The sequence below is a fragment of the Rhinolophus ferrumequinum genome, chromosome 18 (genome assembly GCF_004115265.2).
Source record: "Rhinolophus ferrumequinum isolate MPI-CBG mRhiFer1 chromosome 18, mRhiFer1_v1.p, whole genome shotgun sequence".
Lineage (NCBI taxonomy): Eukaryota > Metazoa > Chordata > Mammalia > Chiroptera > Rhinolophidae > Rhinolophus > Rhinolophus ferrumequinum.
Window position 1 is genome coordinate 37979551 of NC_046301.1, and position 19840 is coordinate 37999390.

Below are 19840 nucleotides of genomic sequence, written 5' to 3' on the forward strand. Positions count from 1 at the left end.
AGGAGTAAGAGATTTTTTTTTCCTCCTAAAAAAAGAAGAGCTATGTAAAAATGAACTGTATAGAAAGGAATTGATCAAATGAATATAGTGTCTCCAAAAATCGGTGGGCAGCACGAAATTGGCCGGGATTAGATGGATACATATGCTTGCATATATAACAAAGGGATGTTAAAGTAAATGGGCAAGAAAGGGTTAACTCAGCAGGTGTGGCTCACACAAACCCTGCACATTCCCAAGAAAGGCCTTTGGCTAGTTTCTGGGATGTAACTTGTGAAGTTTTAGAATATTCTGCCCAATGATGTTTTTATATGCCCGCGACCTTGATTCATGCTGTGCCAGTTGGACTAAGTTTATCTCTCCTACCAATGTGATTGATGGTGAAAACCTCTTTGATTGAGGAGGGGAGAGGCTGTAGTCTGAGTCTCTGAGGTCAGTCATGTGGGCTTTGCATGGTAAGTGGCTGACCCCTGATAAAAACCCTGAAACGAAGGTTCCGATGATCTTCCTTGGTTGGCAATACTTCACACATGTTATCAGACATCTTTGCTGGGGGATTCAGTGCATCCCTGTATGACTCCATTGGGAAGAAACACGTGGAAGCTTGTACCTGGTTTTTCCTAGACTTTACCCCATGTACCTTTACCTTCTGCTGGGTTTAGTCTTTATCTTTGGCTATAATAAACCATGACTGCAAGTGTAACAACTTTTCGGGGTCCAAGTCTTAGCAAATCATCAAGCCTGAGGGTAGTCTTGGGGACCGTGATGCAGTCCAGATTCCTTTTAAATATCTTGTCTCTATGTCATCCAAGTAACTTCAATTCACTGCCTAAGTCATACTTCATGTTATCTCAAATAGTCAATGAATATGAATTGCATCAAGAGTAAAGGAGGTGAATTAATAATTTTCAAACTTGTTTTAGCTATAGGGCCATATATTCAACCAATAAAAGCAGAATGGCTCTGAACAGAGATGGCTAGATTTGGCATGGAAAGCCTTTTTTTTTAGGCAGTGGCTCCTGAGGCATCTGCAGATCTTTTAGGGTTCCATAGATCTTATTTTGAGTGTCACTGAAAATTTTTAAAATGACTTTAACATATCAAGACAACATATCGGAATGTTTAGACATGATTAGTTTATGGAACCTATAAGAATATAACATAAAACCACAAGCCAGTTCATCCTTAACTAGCTGGAATTGTATCACACACTACATACAAATAATGAAGAAATCCAGAGGACTGGAGAGTTTACAGAATTGCCTAAATATAAAAAGTGTGTTCCTCCATTAAATAGCTTTATTTACCAATAACATCTGACATTTAAAAAAAAAAAGATCATAAAATACAGATCTTCCAGTGTTAAAAAGAAAACCTCTATAATATTTTGAATTCATGAAAACCTCAGATATCCATCAATAAAACTTCTTAAATTGATGTGAAGGAATGTTGATTCACGGATGTTGATTCATGGATGTGATAATATTTTAAAGGCATTAGGTAAAGGAGTCCCTTTTCAATAGGTGTTGAGAATTAAGAGTTCCGCGTACCATAAAAATAATGACATAGCACTGACAACAATCCCCTTGGCCAAAAATGATCAGATTTTCTATAAAACAAAACTGAAAACAAAAGATGTGCCATAATAGATTCAATTTGTTATATGTGCTGCAGGGAGGAGAAAAGGCTAACATAGAATGTTCATACATTAGTAATATATTTTACAGAAAAAAATTGTTTCTCATTTTTCCCTCCAATAACTGGTGCTATAATAACTCTATGTATTATTTCAATGTGTTAAAATGAACTAGAGATAAATTTACCTTCTTTAATATATTTTAAAGAACCTAAAGAAGCAGATTAGGTTAAAACATGATCACCTGGTTACCAATAGTGAATTTCAACTGAGATTTAGAAAAAAATATTTATGGATATAGCCCACCATCCATGCTTTATATAAATAGATAGATAGATAGATAGATAGATAGATAGATAGATAGATAGATCTCAGTTTTCATATATGAAGGTGAAAAAAAGTTATTTTTGAATAGACTATTAACTTAGAAAAGTTTCTAAGTATAAATGGTTATCAAAGCGTTTACATTTTTTTTTACAAAAAAGAAAAACACTACATTAGGAAATTTGCAGAATGTTTTATCCCATAAGTTGTGTTTATTTTTTTAAGAGATCTTCTGTCTGTAAGTTTCTGAAGAATGATAAATAAAACAGCCCTACTGCCATCACAGAATTCATATTCATCTAATTTCATTTTAGTATAATTTTTTAAATTGCATAAAAGTTCTATGTATTTTTAGATAACTCTCATAAGTAGAAAAGAGTAAATTTCATCATAAAAAGGAGAAGAGAGAACTTTGTTTAAAGGTAAATATTATTAGATTTCAAAATGAAAATCCATTCCTATACAAGTCAAACAAATAAGAACTATCCTCTATGCTAGAATAACGATACCTAATGTTTGTTCATATTTTCAAAAAAAATTTTTTCTTTGGAACTCTGCCTCTGGAAGTTTGGCTGTACATCACGCTGATGCTTCTCATGACAATAATATTATGTGGAGGCACAAAAGTGATGACAAGCAGGTGATGGGTACAGAAGTTAGATGAGGGAGAACAACAGAGTGACAAGTCAGGAGTTTGTAAAACCAGTTCTTTAGTTTGGGTTTTTGTAAGCTCCTCATACTAGCTTTAATTGTCCCCTCAGGCTGCAAAAAACTGTCTTTAAATATTAAAGTTTGATGTAAAGTTAATAATATATTTAAACATTCTCACTAAGAAGAAGAAAGCCTAGGGGAACTAAAGTATAAGTAGATAATCTTTCTAAATAAAATGACGTTCTGATCTTTAGTTTAACTCTATGGAAGTTTTTTCATTGGAAAGTGATCTTTCCTATTTCAAGTTTTGCATCACAAAATTTAGGAAGATAGTCAAAATAAGAAAATTACAAATGTTACAAAAGTATATCTTAATGGGGAAATATTTTGTCTTTTTTTCTTTCAGATAATGAATAATCATAAATATTTTAATTAGTACGAAAATACTTTAATTGGGCAATATGTGAAAAGCAAGAGCTTCTAAAGATACATGGCACTTTAAACAGAAAGATCTTTTTGCTTAAAATACATGTTTTGGTTGAAGCCTTCTTAACATAAAGCAGATATTACGTGATAATTCTCAAAACCAAACTTACTCCCTAAAGTAATTCAGCTTTTCAAGGAAACTAGGAAGTTAGAGAACATACAGTAATATATAGTATGTGTATAGATTGGGTGTGATTTACAACTTCTATCATTCTACAAATTATACAAGAGTAGTTAAACACATAGCTTCTCAAATTGGCATGTTCAACATCTTTTTTTCCTTCCACCCCTTCTCTCTATGCCAGAAGCTTTGCATGAAAGCTGTCATTTTGCCTATGCATGCTCTCTGGGAAAGAGCATCTTGTGGTTCTTCCTTGGCCAATTGTTTAATATTTATTTTTTTAAATGCACTTGTTTTCTTTCAGGGCCACTTTATGTTTATTCAGTATTTGACACTGATGGCTGGAGCAGGAGAGAGCAGTGAGGGCAGGATATCAAGACACAGGCTACCAGAGCACAGGTAAGAAAAAAGGAACTTTGAGGTTATCGGCAACAGAGTAATGTATCTCGTATTAGAAACTACATTTTTTAAGTTTCCAAGGTGATTCTAATATGAGGCTAGTGTTGAGATTCATTGAACTCATGGCTACATGGTAAAGGTCAAATGGATTCTAGTGACAAAAAAATAAGTGTGAGAAACAAAAAGGAATTAAAATTTTATTATATGTACATTTTCATTGAGAGTCATGAGGACAGTGAGGCAGTAGATTTGTTTTTTGTTTTTTGTTTTTTGTCTGCCTGGAATTTATTCTCTCTTCTGATAATAACATTGTGATTATGTTTTGGAGAAACATTTCTCTTCTAATTAGGCTTTGAGATGATTCAATTATCAAGAATGGTATTCCTAGGGGCAGACACCTGTTCAGAAAGAATCCAATAAGGCACTCTTTTTCTTTTAGAACTTTTGATCTTGACTGAATGATACAAGAAGAGAAATGGGTTGGAGCTAATTTAACTTAACAGTGTTGGCCTACAGAGTCTGCCCACGAGCTTAGTCTGCGATTCTTTGTTTTCGTGTCTTTTTTGAGGAATGTTGATCATCTTTCCTTACACACACACACACACACACACACACACACGTAACTTATGTAACTTATGAAATAACTGTACTACCATTTTTATTTTTTCTATTTGGATATAATTTAAATACAATAAATGCACCAATTTTAAGTGTACATTTTGATGAGATGTGACAAATGCAAATAATCATATAACCAACACCACGATCAATAGAAATAAGTGAAATTAAGTACAAAAATATCAATAGTAGAAATAATCATTTGACATTATTTTGCATACCTTCATGCACATGCACTTGAAAAGATAGACAGAATATGAAAATTCTATGAAAATATAATTTTAAAACACTGGGTGAAAGAAAAGAGAAAAATTCCATAGAAGAATTTGAAAGAGCTATAAAAAAATAATTTCCTCAAAAGCACAATACACATATGATTTTGTAAAGATATTCTAACATATTTTATACAGCAAATAATTTCAAAGAAACACTTAAAATTTTTATTTTTTTAGAATTAACCATAATACTGATAACATAGTGGTTCAAAATTTTAAAATACACCCTCTTTTACCTCCTAAAGGGGGTCAAATATATAGTGATGGAAGGAGAACTGACTCTGGGCGGTGAACACACAATGCAATATATAGATCATGTATTATAGAATGTATACTTGAAACCTATATAATTTTATTAACCAATGTCACCCCAGTTAATTTAATAAAACAAACAAAAAAGTTATAAAAAGGAAGAAAAGCAACCTCTTGGAAACGTAAAAGGGTTTAATAATAATAAAAGAAAACAGAAAAAATATACAAATAAATTTATACAATTAAGGGGGCACATCTTGCACATTGAAAACATTTTTGAAATTCCTAAAGAGCACTGTTAAATATTGTGGAAACTGAGAGATTCCATGTTTCTGAAAAGAAAGTCACAGCGCAAAAATGTCAATAACTCATAAACAAATTTATAAATTAATTTTAAACCCTAAAAGTAGCATAGATTTTATTTTCAGAACCATGCATTCTAAATTTTCTTTGGGAAAAATAAGCACAAATATTCTTAAAAAGTAAATCAATGACACAATACTAACCTTATTAAAAGTTAAAATATACTAGGAAGTTTCAGTAATTAAAATATTAAAGGAAGAGACGAAAAATAGAACTTGAGGCTGTTACTTTAACAAAATGGACTGTTTTCTCTGACTAGGAAGAAGGAAATAATTTTTCATTTAAAAATCTTCCCATTATTGTGACTGATTTTGAATTGAATTTGTTTATCAAGTGAGAAAAATTAAACCATTGCTAATTTATTGTCCTTCATTTCATAATGTTATGTTTCCCATTTATTTGGGTCTTTTTTTATGTCTCTTTAATGTTTTATACTTTTTCCTCTTAAAGATTTTGAGCACATATTATAATGCTTATCCCCAACTATTTTATAAGCGTCGTTTGTTTGAATTGGGTATTTCCTATTATATGTTCTAATGTAATTTTCTAATGGTTTATTGGAGAGATGAGAAACACTATTTGTACATACTCATATGTTACATTATATTTAGTCAACCTAAGGAAAAAATATCTTAATTCTTATTAATGCCATTGTAATCATGTTAATCTAGTCTGAATTGGTTGAAAAACACTAAGGCACCACCTCTAGCTACACCTACAGAAAGAATTCAAGGTCCCACTGAATATTTTTTCGTTTATCCTGTTGATCTAAAGGATTTACCTGGAACAACATCACATCCTCAAAGTGCTTTGAGGATGGATGGGAAAAAATATCTCTAAATATTTTTTAGCTCTGTAACAATTGTAAAGGGAATAGTTGCTTTGATCCAGTTCTGTACCTCAAAATGGTACATAGAATTTCAAAGTCGGTTAAAAATATGTCATACAAAAGTGTTTCTCTTGGAGAATCCTTTACACTTAACAAAGCATGAAGCTGTAGAAAACCATTTCATCTGTAGTTATAGTTTTCAGTTCAACTGTTAGTGCTGATATAACGGAGTTGTCCCGGAGACAGTAAATTGTGCATTTGCTCACAAGCTAGGATATCGTGTTTCAGCAGATACAGAAATAGTAAAGAATTTCCTCAGAGGAGTCATACAAATGTATATGACAAGTACATTCAAGATCAAAGCCTCGTTTGGCATGCGACGGGCGGGGGGGGGGAAACCTTTTTTCTTCTTATTCGTAATAAGAATAATTGAGGAAAATTTCAGGATATGCTATAAGCTGTACTGAACTATGCAAATGTGTCCCAAATATAATAACCTTACAAACAAAAGAGCTTTCTTTGGAGTCCTATTTCAGAATTCTGGTGTATGTAATATATATAGTAAATAAATATTAACCATCCAAAATTTAATATAAAAGTGTGACATTTGTTTCACACTATATTAAATCTCAGCATTCGTACTAGGTGCATCTTAATAAATAACCTTAATAAAGTATTATTTTCAAAGAAGCAAAGCAGAGGGGAAAAATAGGTGAACACCCCAAAGCAGTGGTAAGATGTGCCAAATGTTTTGCAAGTTACCGATCAATAAAATCTTATTAGTTTAAAACCAGTTAAAAACTAATCAAAAAATGATACCCTGCTTAGATTTGTCTGTTTGTGAAATTATCATTAAATCATAGCATTTTCCATATTATTAAAAAAGACTACAAAAGAATTGTGAGGGAAATGTATGTTAAAAGAATATATAAAATTCTTAGACTGTATTTGGCATTTGATAAAATATCTTTATTTTACCCTATCAAAGCCTATCAGTCCCATTGCTCAAAATTTCATTGTCTGTTATAACATACAGTCTGTTTCTTTTTGGCACACTTACTGTATCATCATGTATTCACCAAGAAGATTAAAGTAGAATACATCTAGATCTTATAAGGTTAAAATGTATTACCTGGAAGCAACTTAGGAATTATGATTCTACATCAAGACACTATGTAATATTAAGTAAATGACAAAAAGATAGGACAAGTGAAAGAAAAGGAATAAAATGACTGGGAAGTATTTATCTATATTTCTTTTTTTTACCTATTATAATCTATAAATGTAAAGGAAAATATAAAGGCAAGATACTAAATCAATGATTATTTTAATAAAACTGAAGTTTAGTTATTTTTCAAAATTATTGAGAAAAGGACTGGAACATTTCACAACTTTATTGTCCTTGTTTAATGTAGAGTGTTGAGATAAGGATTTGTCTAATTAGCTGGGAATTGATTCAAATCTGGAAAACATGTCAAAAATAAAGTCCAAATTAAAAAAAGAAGGAAAGTTATATGAAAAATGCCATATACACAAAAATAAGATCTGGAAAATGATTATTAAAAGATTTGATAGAACTTAAAATAACTTGAAAGATAAAAATAGTATGGAAAATATAGATTTACTTACACCATCTTGTAATTACCAAACTAAGGGTCAGCCGCCAAATCAGTCTGATTTTATGAAAATTGAACAGGAAACATTACCAAATTGGATATTAAGTAACTTTTCAGGAGATATTAAACAGGTAAAGATGGGTTTTAGTAAATAATGTACCCTTGGAGATATTCTGAAGACATATCCTTCAAATTTTTAAATGGCCTACTTAGAGTTCTCATCAATGTCATGTGATGCCACTGGCAAGTGTTACATTCTGATTTCTGATACAAGCAAATGGTAGTAACCCTCCTACTAAGAATACCAAGAAATACTAACTAGTAAATGAAAAACAGCAAAAAAATTAAAAATTTTTATATGTTTATAAAGAAAGTTTCCTTCTAAAAGTTAGTTATCTGTGGAAATGTAAGGGCAAAACACTAATTAAATAAGTGATTGTTTTGATAAAACTTGTTTGTTTGGTTATCAATAGGTTTTTTCCAAAAGATTTGAAATTTTAGTTAACCTAAACTAATAAAAAATACCCCTTCACATGTTTAATATGTTTATAATAATTTACATTTGTATACAAATAAACTATGCTAAGATATAATGTACCTCTGTATTTCAATGTTAAAGGGGTATGGGGTAAGATAAATATATTTGCAGGACATATGAATAATTTTAATATTGAAATTGTTCCTAAGTGGTCAGGTGCAATTCTTCAGAATATTGAACCAATTCAAGAACTATTTCTACACTCCTATAGAAACACAAAGAGAAGCAATGACATGGTTGCTTTGTACTATTGGGAATTATTTCTTATTGCAAGAATCACTGTATTCACTAAGCAATGTGTGGGAACCTCTAGAAAGCACAAGGCATAGGACAATGTTCTCTGCTGCCCAGAGCCGATGGTGCTACTGAATACTGAGTAGAAGCAAATGAAAACTCATTCTTGAGAGATACTTCAACAACACATCCTTCTATATCAGGGCCCTAAAGAAACAAACAAACAAACAAAACAAAATGGAAGGATTAAAGATGAGATCACATGGACATAAAACGTTACAACCATGTAATACATTATTAAAATAGAAGTTTTGCTTGAGGCACAACTATAATACATTTAAAATGGACTGAGAAAGATGTTTCTCAAATGCTGAATTTACTATGGAAGGGACTACTCATATCAAAGATACTCTAGAATGGGTCAGATTGTGATGACAGAAGAGAATCTAAGAAGAGATTTTTGTTTTGTTTTTTGAAGACTGCATTTGCCAAGCAATGAGACCTCCTCATTACTAGGGGTGAAGAGGAAGCATTAAATAATTCAAGATATTAATATAATCTAAAAGATAGTATAAAATAAAATGTTTGAGGAAATTTTTAAGTTTATATAGAAATCACAAGAAAAGCAGGTAGTGTGACAAAATGAAACATCATCGGTGTTAATAACAGGATAATATATGTAGTGTTCTAAGAAAATTTAAACATTAAATAATTCACTATTAGCTCTTTCTAATTAGATTAAATGGTAAACTGGAAAATGGAGGGAAAGACATTTTATAATAAGGTGCTTTGTTAAAAATATTAAAACCATATTAAATACTTTACGTTTGTTCAGAATGAGTTGTTTTTTTTTTTTTTTGCATTTTGTTAGTAATGCAACCAATAGCCATTTAGATTGAAGATAAGCACATAGTTTACAATTTAAGTGGAATCTCTAAATGCATACGAATTTCAATAACTCTTAGCTCTAATGTTGATTATCTCCCAAAATTCACTGTCAACAATGTTAATCCTCATCCCAGAAGAGAACTGAAATTGAATTGTGCAAAACTTATATTCTCATTACTTCCTCAACTTGACAGTTTCCAAATATCCAGTGAAAGCACCAGCCTTCAGCAAATGATTTTGACTATTAGCTTCATATGCTGTCTTCGCTATATCTTAACTTGAAAGCAGTTTTATATCAATTGCATAAATCATATCCATTTCTCATAAACTAGAAGAGAAGAAAATATACCACCTGACTGCACTACAAAAGCAATTGTAGATCTTTAGAAATATGATCAAATACTTCACAAATGTAACGAAATAAAACATGCATAAATCTAAGCTGTCTGAGTTTCCTCAGGGTGAGTGTAAAAAGATAAGGCTCTGATTTGTGCATAGCAGCTTTATTTCATTTTAAGGAGTGTTTTTTAAAATCAACTATTTTACGCATCGTCAGGAAAATAGTTATAATAAATTTGAAGAGCAGTTTGAAAACTCTTTTTAAAAAAATGGAATTCTTATTAGCATGCTTTGGTGTTTGCTGATAAAAATAATTAGAGTCAAAAACAAACTGGCATTTAGAATTTACGTGCACTTTAAAGGAATATTGTTAAAAAGTTGGAAAACACTGCTATGAAAATCATGAATCCCACTATATTTTTACAGAAACTGAGTTCATTTTCTCATAATTGTTTTACTCCACCTAATAATGTGAAAAACGTTAATTTCCACGTGTCCAAATAAAGTTAAAAATACAGGAATTTGCATTTTGCCCATAGTAGGTTTTGTGAAACACATGTACCACAAAATAGTTTGTGAAAAGGAATTTTGAAGTCATTTATGTTTGCAAATTATAAATTGAGAGGCAAATTAGTGGTTACAAAGGCAGGTTCTGGAGTCAAGTCTAGGCAGGTCTGGTTGGAATTCTAATTCTGCCACTTGGCATAAGTTTGTAAATATCCTTGTACCTCAGTCTCCTCATCTGTAAAATGGACATATAATAGTGTATTCTATAGAGGAATGTTTTGGGACTAAATGAATCACGATGTAAACAACTACAACAGATGCCTAGAACAAAGCCTACCTGATACACAGTGATGCTGGCGATCTGTTAGGTAATGCCTGAAACACACTTTAAAACTTCTCAGAGAAAACAATGTTTTCACGTGCTCAAATGAAGAACATAGACGAGGATTCTCCCAGGCATATTTCTTCTAGATAAAAATAAAGATAATGCTTTTTTTAAAAAGCAAAGAACAACAACAACAACAAATCAAAAAAATCTCTGATTCTTTCCTGGTTGTTTTAGACGCCCTTGACTCCAGAATTCATACTATTTTAGAAAATCCACAAAGGAGATTTTCTAAAAGTCAAACCTGTTATTCATTATTTTCACTTTGAAAGTAAAGATATTTCACGAAAGTGGAAACAAACAAACAAACAAAAAAGCTGGGTAGCAATACTTATACCTGACAAAATAGACTTTAAGACAAAGGCTATACCAAGAGACAAAGTATCCAGTGACCCCACTTCTGGATATTTACCTGAAGAAACGCAAAATGCTACTTTGAGGAGGATGTGTGCATCCATATGTTCATTGCAGCATTATTTACAATAGCCAAGATGTGGAGGAAGCCTGGGTGTCTGTCAGTGGATGAATGGATAAACAGGAGGCGGTACATATATACAATGGAATATTGTTTGGCCATGGAAGGGAATGGGTTTTTGCCATTGGGGCGGCATGGATGGACCTGGAGGGAATTGTGCTGAGTGAAGTGTCAGAGAAAGACAGATGCAGTAAGATTTTGCTTACATGTGGAATCTAAACAACAAAATAAACAGAACAGAAACAAAAAGACCTGTTATTCATGTCTTGACTATTAATCTTAATAGCTTCTCATTTATTGTCTTTCTCTCTCAGAGCTCCCTCCCTCCATTACTGGAATTGTGATTAACTTACTTGAAAACTTAATGATAATTTTAATAATATAGTTAAAATCAAAAGGATCAGTATTTTAATGGGGAGAATTTGTCACTTTGAATTGTAATAATGTAAATTTATGTATAAAGACACCAAAACTACATTGAATGACCTTGTATTTAATAAGCTTCCTATAACAATACATTTTTCAATGTATTTCATTTTTGGCCTCAAAAACGTAAACATTAGTCTCAAAGTCATCATAATTCAGTGTCATTTGTTGAAGACTGGAAAAAGTGATTCAAAAACTCTGATAATTGACAGCAATAACTAATTGGGGGCAAGACACAATGATCTATCCATGAATGAATTCACCCTTCTATTTCATGGCAATCAAAATATAATTCATGCATATTTATCCCCAGTTTTCCTCAAATATGTAGCATAGGATGTTTAATAGATAGCTTTCTTTCTGGCGAATTTTCTCTTTAGCCCCTAGAACAAAAAACTGCCCTGGCCCCAAACTGCAGAACCCAACCCACAGCTACAAGCCATTCAGAGTGTGCAGGCAAAAGAACAAGGGTAAAGTAACCCTGTCACCTCTTTCTCCCATAGGGTGTGTTTCTACCCACATAGCCCATTGAGACAAAGGAGTGGATTTATTCCACAGATGTGAAGAAATTTACTACTGAAAAAAAAATGATGCTGGGATGGTCTGTTAGCTTACTTGCGTTTATAACAACTCATACCAAGAAATCCAATTAAGTAAAATAGTAGAAATATTTGTCTTCAAGTCATGTAGTTATCATTTTGAAAATCTGTGAAAAAGGTAAAAATTGATGAACCACAAGTATTATAGAAATACAACTTGGCATAGCTCAAAACTCTTAACATTGTACATGGGGCAAACATTTTATTTCACTTAGTATTCTTAATTTATTATCTCCAGTTGTTTTCTGTTATCTGAAAATGAATGATTTTGATATCTACCCTTCTTTTAAAGAAAGATGTAGGGCATGTAGCTGAATTACTTATGTTAGTTCTTCTCCCTCCATTTTGAATTTTCATATTTCTTTTAATCTGGAAAATCCAACCATTTTCAGTATGATTTATGTAAAAATTTAGAAGTAAATTCAATGCAAGAGATTGTAACTATTAATGCCATAATTTTGATTTATGTGTTATATATTCCTAAACTATGAAATGCTTTTATATTTGCATAGAGTATGCATAATTGTTTATACTTTCATTTTCTCATGTATTTCAACAGGTAGATCCATGGTTTGAAATATTTTTAGATGAGTTGTGAAAGATTGGGAAATTACAGCGTAGGAAATAGAATCAATGGAATTGCAACAGCTATATACGATGTCAGAGGGGTAGTAGTTTGGGGGAGGAGGGTTATCACTTTGTGAGGGGTGTAAATGTACATTGTTTTGTACACCCGAAACTAATTTAAAACATGGGAAATTATCTTATTGCTTGATTATTGTTCTAGACATCGATTTGAGTTTATTTTTCATTTGCAAAAACAGTATCTACATACCCAAATGGAGATTCTTTGGCATCACTTTCAAAAAAAAAGAAACAAAAAGCAAGTAGTTTTGCTTTACTCTAAGCACAAATCAGTCATACATTTCAAATAAATTGTTTAAACTCTACAAAAGAATTTCATCATCTTCATAATTATCCAGTAGTTAATTCTGTTAGGTAGATGTAATTTAATCAGATATATTGTAAAATGATACACATTTCACAGGTCGGTACAAACTCATACTGTTAGAGCATAAAGAGGTCTAAGAAAGCATGCAGTTCAACTGTTCCAAGTTACTTACCTGTGGTCATGTGGCATGTTAATATTAAAACAGGTCTGAATCCCTATCCTATATCTTTTGACTAAACTAAATAACACATTTGTGGGACGAGTCACTGAATTAAGTAGCTTACACACAGATAAAATTACATAAAATTTACCTAGGAAAATTTCAAAATATTTATTTGGGCACAAAAGCAAATTCCTTAAAACAACAGTTTACACTTTAATATGTTATTTTTCTTACAGTGTCTAATATAAAACAATTAGCCCTGGAAAGGACATTGCAATTTCCAAACCTCCTAACTTAAAAAATAAGTATGTAATCCAGGCAACGAGGAAATAGAATAAAGAACATTTGTACTTGAGATATAATCAACTGTATTTTATTTAAGTTATTCTTAAGATTTTTAACTTTTATCTTTGGGTAGTATGAAATTTGGTCTCACATCTTGCAAATTTAAATATATTCTTTTACTGAGACTAAATTTAAAATTTTTTGCGTTCAGTACAATTACTACCTACACCTTCCACAATACTGAACTATATTTCCGAACAAGAGCATTTAAAGATGTTCAATTTTACTCATTGTAACTTAAGGTATAATTATGCGAGCCACTGAATTTTATAATTTGTTTTACAATAAGACTCAATGGTCTGACAAAAACACTGATATAAAGAACCATCATTTATTTACTCTTTAGGAACTGCATTTTTAGCGTTCAGAGAGTTAACTACAAAGTGTCAGAATTCACTGGGTTTTGATTATTTTTGTGTGCTGAATAATAATGATCATTAAAGAATCTGATCTTTCTTAAGAATTAAATTATATTTTCAAAAAACAAGCAAGAGAGAAAAGATGACCTTTAAGGAGATCACTCACGGATGGAAGAATTAAATAATATACTGGATATGGCATTTGTGATTTCTATAAAAACTGAAAGGGTTTTGAATAGAGCCAGAATTGATCTCACTGTATTTAGTCACTTTCCCAAATAGTATTCTTGCTGTTTTTCATATTTATAAATGAAAAGAAGACTATATCTGCCTTGGATATGAGAGACTATACGTTACTAAGCTGGTATAAACATTCTTAAGGAGATAGTATAGACATCAATTCCAGTCCAGGTCATATTTATCATGAAAATAATCATTGAAGTGTGAAAAACAGCAAAATATACCTCAGCATCAGCAAATATTTTAAACATCTTAACTTCTATAGTTATAGTAATTCCAAAGTAAAATGGTCTATTTCACATTTAAATTATGTCCAGTGTATGTCAAAGGCAAATTTTGAATACCATATTTTAACAATCAAAAAATAAGTGTAACATAAAAAGGTTTAAATGCTCTACAAATAATATTGTGATTATAATTACAGGTATATATCTTTAAAAAATAGCTAATATTGAAGTCCCTCTAGTCTTCATTATCTACCGTTATAGGGGAATAAATTCCATGCAACCTATGACCTAATTACCTGAGAATTTAACTACCAACTACCAACTCTCTTCACCATTTTAGCTGTTTCAGTAGATTAACCTAAATAACTGAAAACTAAAAAATATTGTCAAAATAAATTTAAAAACTAAATGTTAAAACAATTCAGAAGACTTGTTAAAATTCCCCAAGTTGATCTATGGATTCAATGCAACAATTATCAAAATTCCAGCTACCTTATTTTGTAGAAACTGACAAACTATTCCTAAAATTCATGTTGAAATGCAAAGGACCCAGAATAGCTAAAACTATCCTTTAAAAGAAGAAAAACGTGGTGAATTCATATTTCCCTATTCAAAAATATGTTACAGTAATCAAGCCAGTGTGGCACCAGTGTAACAATAGATACATAGATTAGTGGAATGGAATTGAAAGCCCAGAAGTAAATTGAAAGCCCTTACAATAAATTGACAAAAGATTTGAATAGACATTTCTTTCAAGAAGGTATACGTGCACATAAAGATGTTGAACATCATTAGTCATTAGAGAAATGCAAGTCAAAATCACAGTGAAATACTCACATTTACTGGGGTTGCTAAAATAAAAAAGTCAGACAATAACAAGAGTTGAAAAGGATATGGAGATATTGAAGCCCTCCTACATTGCTGATTAGCCTGCAATATGGTGCCACCACTCTGAAAAACAGTTTGTTAAGTCTTCACAATGTTGAGCACACAGTTACCATACGAGTATGACCCAGAAACTCCACACTTCAGAATATATACAAGAAATATATACACATGCCCCCCAAAATGCTGCATGAGTACCATCATTATTCATAAAAGCCAAAAGTAGAAACAATCCAAATGTCCATTGAGTCACAAATGATAACGGTATGTGGTATATACATACTCATACAATGAAGTACTCTTGTCGATAAAAAAAAAAAAAAAAAGAATCTGGTGCTGACATCCACTTCAACATGGATGAACTTCAAAAACATTACATTAAGTGAATGATGCCAGTCACAAAAAATGACATATTGTATTCCGTTTATGTTAATTATCCCGAACAGACAAATGCATAAAGGCAGAAAGTAGATGCATGGTTGCCAGGGATTGGGGAGCAAGAACAATAGGAAGTGACTGGTAGTGTATGTAGTTTCTATACTGGATGATGAGAGTATTTTCAAATTAGATAGTGATGATGGTTAGTTAGTGGTGATGGTTGCACAACTCCAGGACTATACTAAAAACCACTGAATTCTATACTTTAAAAGGTGAATGTTATGTGGATTATATCTCAACCATATTATTATAAATTAAAAAGAATAATAATCTCATCTACTGCAGCCCCAGCGTGAATGAATCCCAGGGCAGTAAGTAATAGGAACCTTTACCAATATTTACCCTGGCTATGGAGTTTGTAAGAAAGAAGATATAATTCTCTTCAATTCAGTGATGACCTGCTTTGCCAGAAACAGCCACTGACCCTATATTACATGAAATTGAAGGGAATGATCCTTGAGTTTAAGTTTGAAATTATGTTTTTTTGTTTTTTTGTTTGTTTTAAAAAAAATACATTAATCTATCCGATTGGATAGATGTTTAATTTCTATCTACTTAGGTAGCAAAACCAAACCATGTTTCTCCTACTAACCAGTATTAATGGAAGCAAATAATGGCTTCACTGCATTTCATTATCTGTGCCACTTTATTGATGTTTAAAATAGACTTAAGTGGTTTTAAATGTACCATTTTGAATGGCTTTGGAGAATGAAGACAATTTGTAACATTAAATTTTTACATTAAGATGTGCTATATAATTTCATTATTTATTAGATTCAATGCTTTCTAAGGAAGCATTTGTATCTATGTAACACACTTAAAGGTAAAAATATAGTGCTTTCTATTTATTAAAACTCAATGAACTAGCTCTGTTTAAACTAAAACAGCAAATATAAAGCTTTACAGGTTTCCAATGAATTGAATTAATGTAAATTGCACAAACTCACTCACAACTTGTATATTTAGTTTTTCATTGGTCTGTTGTTACTAAATTATCTGAATAGTGAACCCAGTTCTCTACTTGGCTTATGGGGAAAAGAATGCAATAAGCATATAATAACCAAATTGCAATTTGAAAATTCATCCAAGTTTAGTTTTTCAGGGTAATATAAATATTCTAGCAAATTCCAGTGATGTATGTTAGAAAATTTTTAATACCGTGTTTTGCCGAAAATAAGATCTACCACGAAAATAAGCCCCAGTTAAGATCGTTAGCCAGGCAGACGCATTTAGTATGTTATGACGATGTTCCAAAAGAAGATGACATGACTGTATTTGATTAAATATAGATTGTTGTACATGAAAAAATAAGACACCCCTGAAAATATGTCCTAATGCATCTTTTGGAGCAAAAATTAATATAAGACCCAGTCTTACTTTCGGGGAAACACAGTATGTGTTCAGTGTCTAATTCATTATTTCAAGCCAAAGTGGCTCAATACCTCTCTTTAAAATTTTTGCATTCTTAACAGCTGTAATAGACTGCATTTTTCCTTTTCCTTCAAAAGTCGCAATTCAAACAGACAAATTAAACAAATAAAAAACAATTGATGTGATGAAATATAGAGTAATAAGTAGATATTGAATCCCATACCAATTTTTCAATATCTCTTGGTATTTGGAACATCTACTAACTTCTCTATTCTCTCTCCAATGAATGGCCCTAAGCTACTCAATTTTACTTTGCAATAGAAGCCACAATTACAATTTTGTATAAGATTTGATTCTATGAATATTCTATACACATATATGCAGTCTTTAAAAATATGCAATGGTAGAAAATGTGCACACAGTTATGCTTTTTTACTATTTTCATTTAAAATTATCTTACATCTTATATCCATACACAAAGAATCTCATTTTTTTTGTGAAAGCATTATTTTATATGTTGATATATAATAATTAAATTTTAAATGCACCCTAACAATAGACAGTGTTTCGTTTTTTGGTATTATAAAACATTACTATTTCATAAATATGCATATGAATCAAAGAAAAAATTATTAGAAGAGAAATTTCCAGGTCAAAGTGTATTTGACCCAGAAATGTTTTTAATATTTAAATGTGTAATATTTTCATTTGAGCCATTCACAAATTACTCCAAATTTATCAATTTACATTTCATTACAATAGGAAATAAATGCCTACTTCCTCATAAATTCGTTAACACAAAGAATTCTCAAACATTTTTGTCTTTACCAGACTACTCAATTAAAATGTAATTGCCTTATAGCTTTTATTTGTCTTCATCTTCTATGATGAGAGGTTTAGCATCTTATAATATATTAAAAGCCATAATATTACTTTCTCAGAAGGTATTTTGTTCATTTACTGCACTTACTATGTCTTACTAATTTTTAGGTCCTCTTTAAATTAAAATGTTGATGAATTATTAGCACTCTGTGATAAGTTGAAAATATATTAGAGCAGTATGTTATTTTTCTTCTATATTTATGTTTTCTGTCAAACAGAAAATTTGATTTAATGAAGTAAAATTATCATGTTTTAGTGACTACTGGATGTGGCCTCAGTCCTACAAAGCCTTTCCCATATTGACGTGTTATAAAATTATGAAAATATTGTCCATATTTTCACATTCATGTAATTTATTTATCAGAATGTATTTGTATTAAATATGTAGTAAGTATCCACTGTAACGTTTTTATATGATTATTGCTATCCATATTTAATATTAGTTTGAAAACTTTGGAATTCCTTTATTCTTTAGCTTCTTTGGTATACCTCTTTCCTGTTTTGTTTCGGTTTTTTTTTTTTCATCTTGAAATGTGCCTCAGTTTTTTCTGGGGGTTAATCTTCTTCCATCCTTCTTTAACTAGGGGAAGCTTCTACAGTTTTATATTTTTCCCCACGCTTCTATGATTAGTTTATACATTTCAGTGAATTAATAATGTAGCATTTCCACAGCTCCTACTATGACCTAAATGTCAAAAAAACGTATGAGGTCCAACAATTACATTTGCGAACTCATTACAACAATGTTGCTAACCTTTCTTTGCTATCAGAAGGATTATTCATTATGAATTGGTGCCAACTGGACAAACAGCTAACCAAGTTTACTATTTGGAAGTGCTGAAAAGGCTGAGTGAAAAAGTTAGCTGAAAACAACGTGAACTTTTCGCCAACAAGTCATGACTCTTGTATCACGACAAACACCAGTTCACATAGCACTGTCTGTGAGGGAGTTTTTAGCCAGTAAACAAAGAACCGTATTGGAACACCCTCCCTACTCGCCTAACCTGGCCCCCAATGACTTCTTTCTTTACCCGAAGATAAAGGAAATACTGAAAGGAAGACATTTTGATAACATTCAGAACATCAAGTGTAATATGACAACAGCTCTGATGGCCGTTCCAGAAAAAGAGTTCCAAAATTGCTTTGAAGGGTGGACTAGGTGCTGGCGTCAGTGCATAGCTTCCCAAGGGGAGTACTTAGAAGGAGACCATAGTGATACTCAGCAATGAGATATGTAGCCCTTTTTCTAGGATGAGTTTGCCAACTTAATTGTCAGACCTCTTACGTGTGTGCGCGCGCATGTGTGTGGATTCTAAGTCAGTATTTCTCAAACTTTAATGTGCATTCAAATTATATGAGGATCTTGCTTAAAAGAAGCTTCTCATACTGTAAATCTGCATGTCCAGATATTTTTGCATTTCTAATAACATTTCAGATGATGCTAATGTTGCGATTCCAAAAACTACACTTTGATTAGCAAAGATCTAGATGTCTTTCCTGAACTCTAAACCCATTAATCTGACTATCCATTGAATATCCCCACTTGGTTGTTCCATTGGCATTCAAACCACCACATCCAAACGGATTTACCAATATGTCTTCTCAAACTTTGTCTTTTTTCTGTATTCTTTATCTTATAAAACATTCAGGTAAAAAACTGCTCAAATGAGAAATTTAGAAATTATCCTTGATTTTTTTCCCTATTCTTCAGCCCATCACTTTCAATCAATTCTCAAGTGCCAGCAATTCTACCTCAAATGAGTCTCTTATTAACCACCCCCTTCAACTTTTCTTTACTTCATGATCACATTAAATTTTGCTCCAATTGCTGAAACAACCTCAAAAATTATGTCCTTGCCTCAATTCTTCCATGCTCCGATTATGCTTTAAATTGTCTGTAAAATGATTTCTAAATCACATAGCTGATGATGCCACTGTCATGAATAAATGTTTTAATAATTTCTAATAGAATTTAGGGCATAATCTGAATTAAGCTTGATTTCAATGTCTCTACTTACCC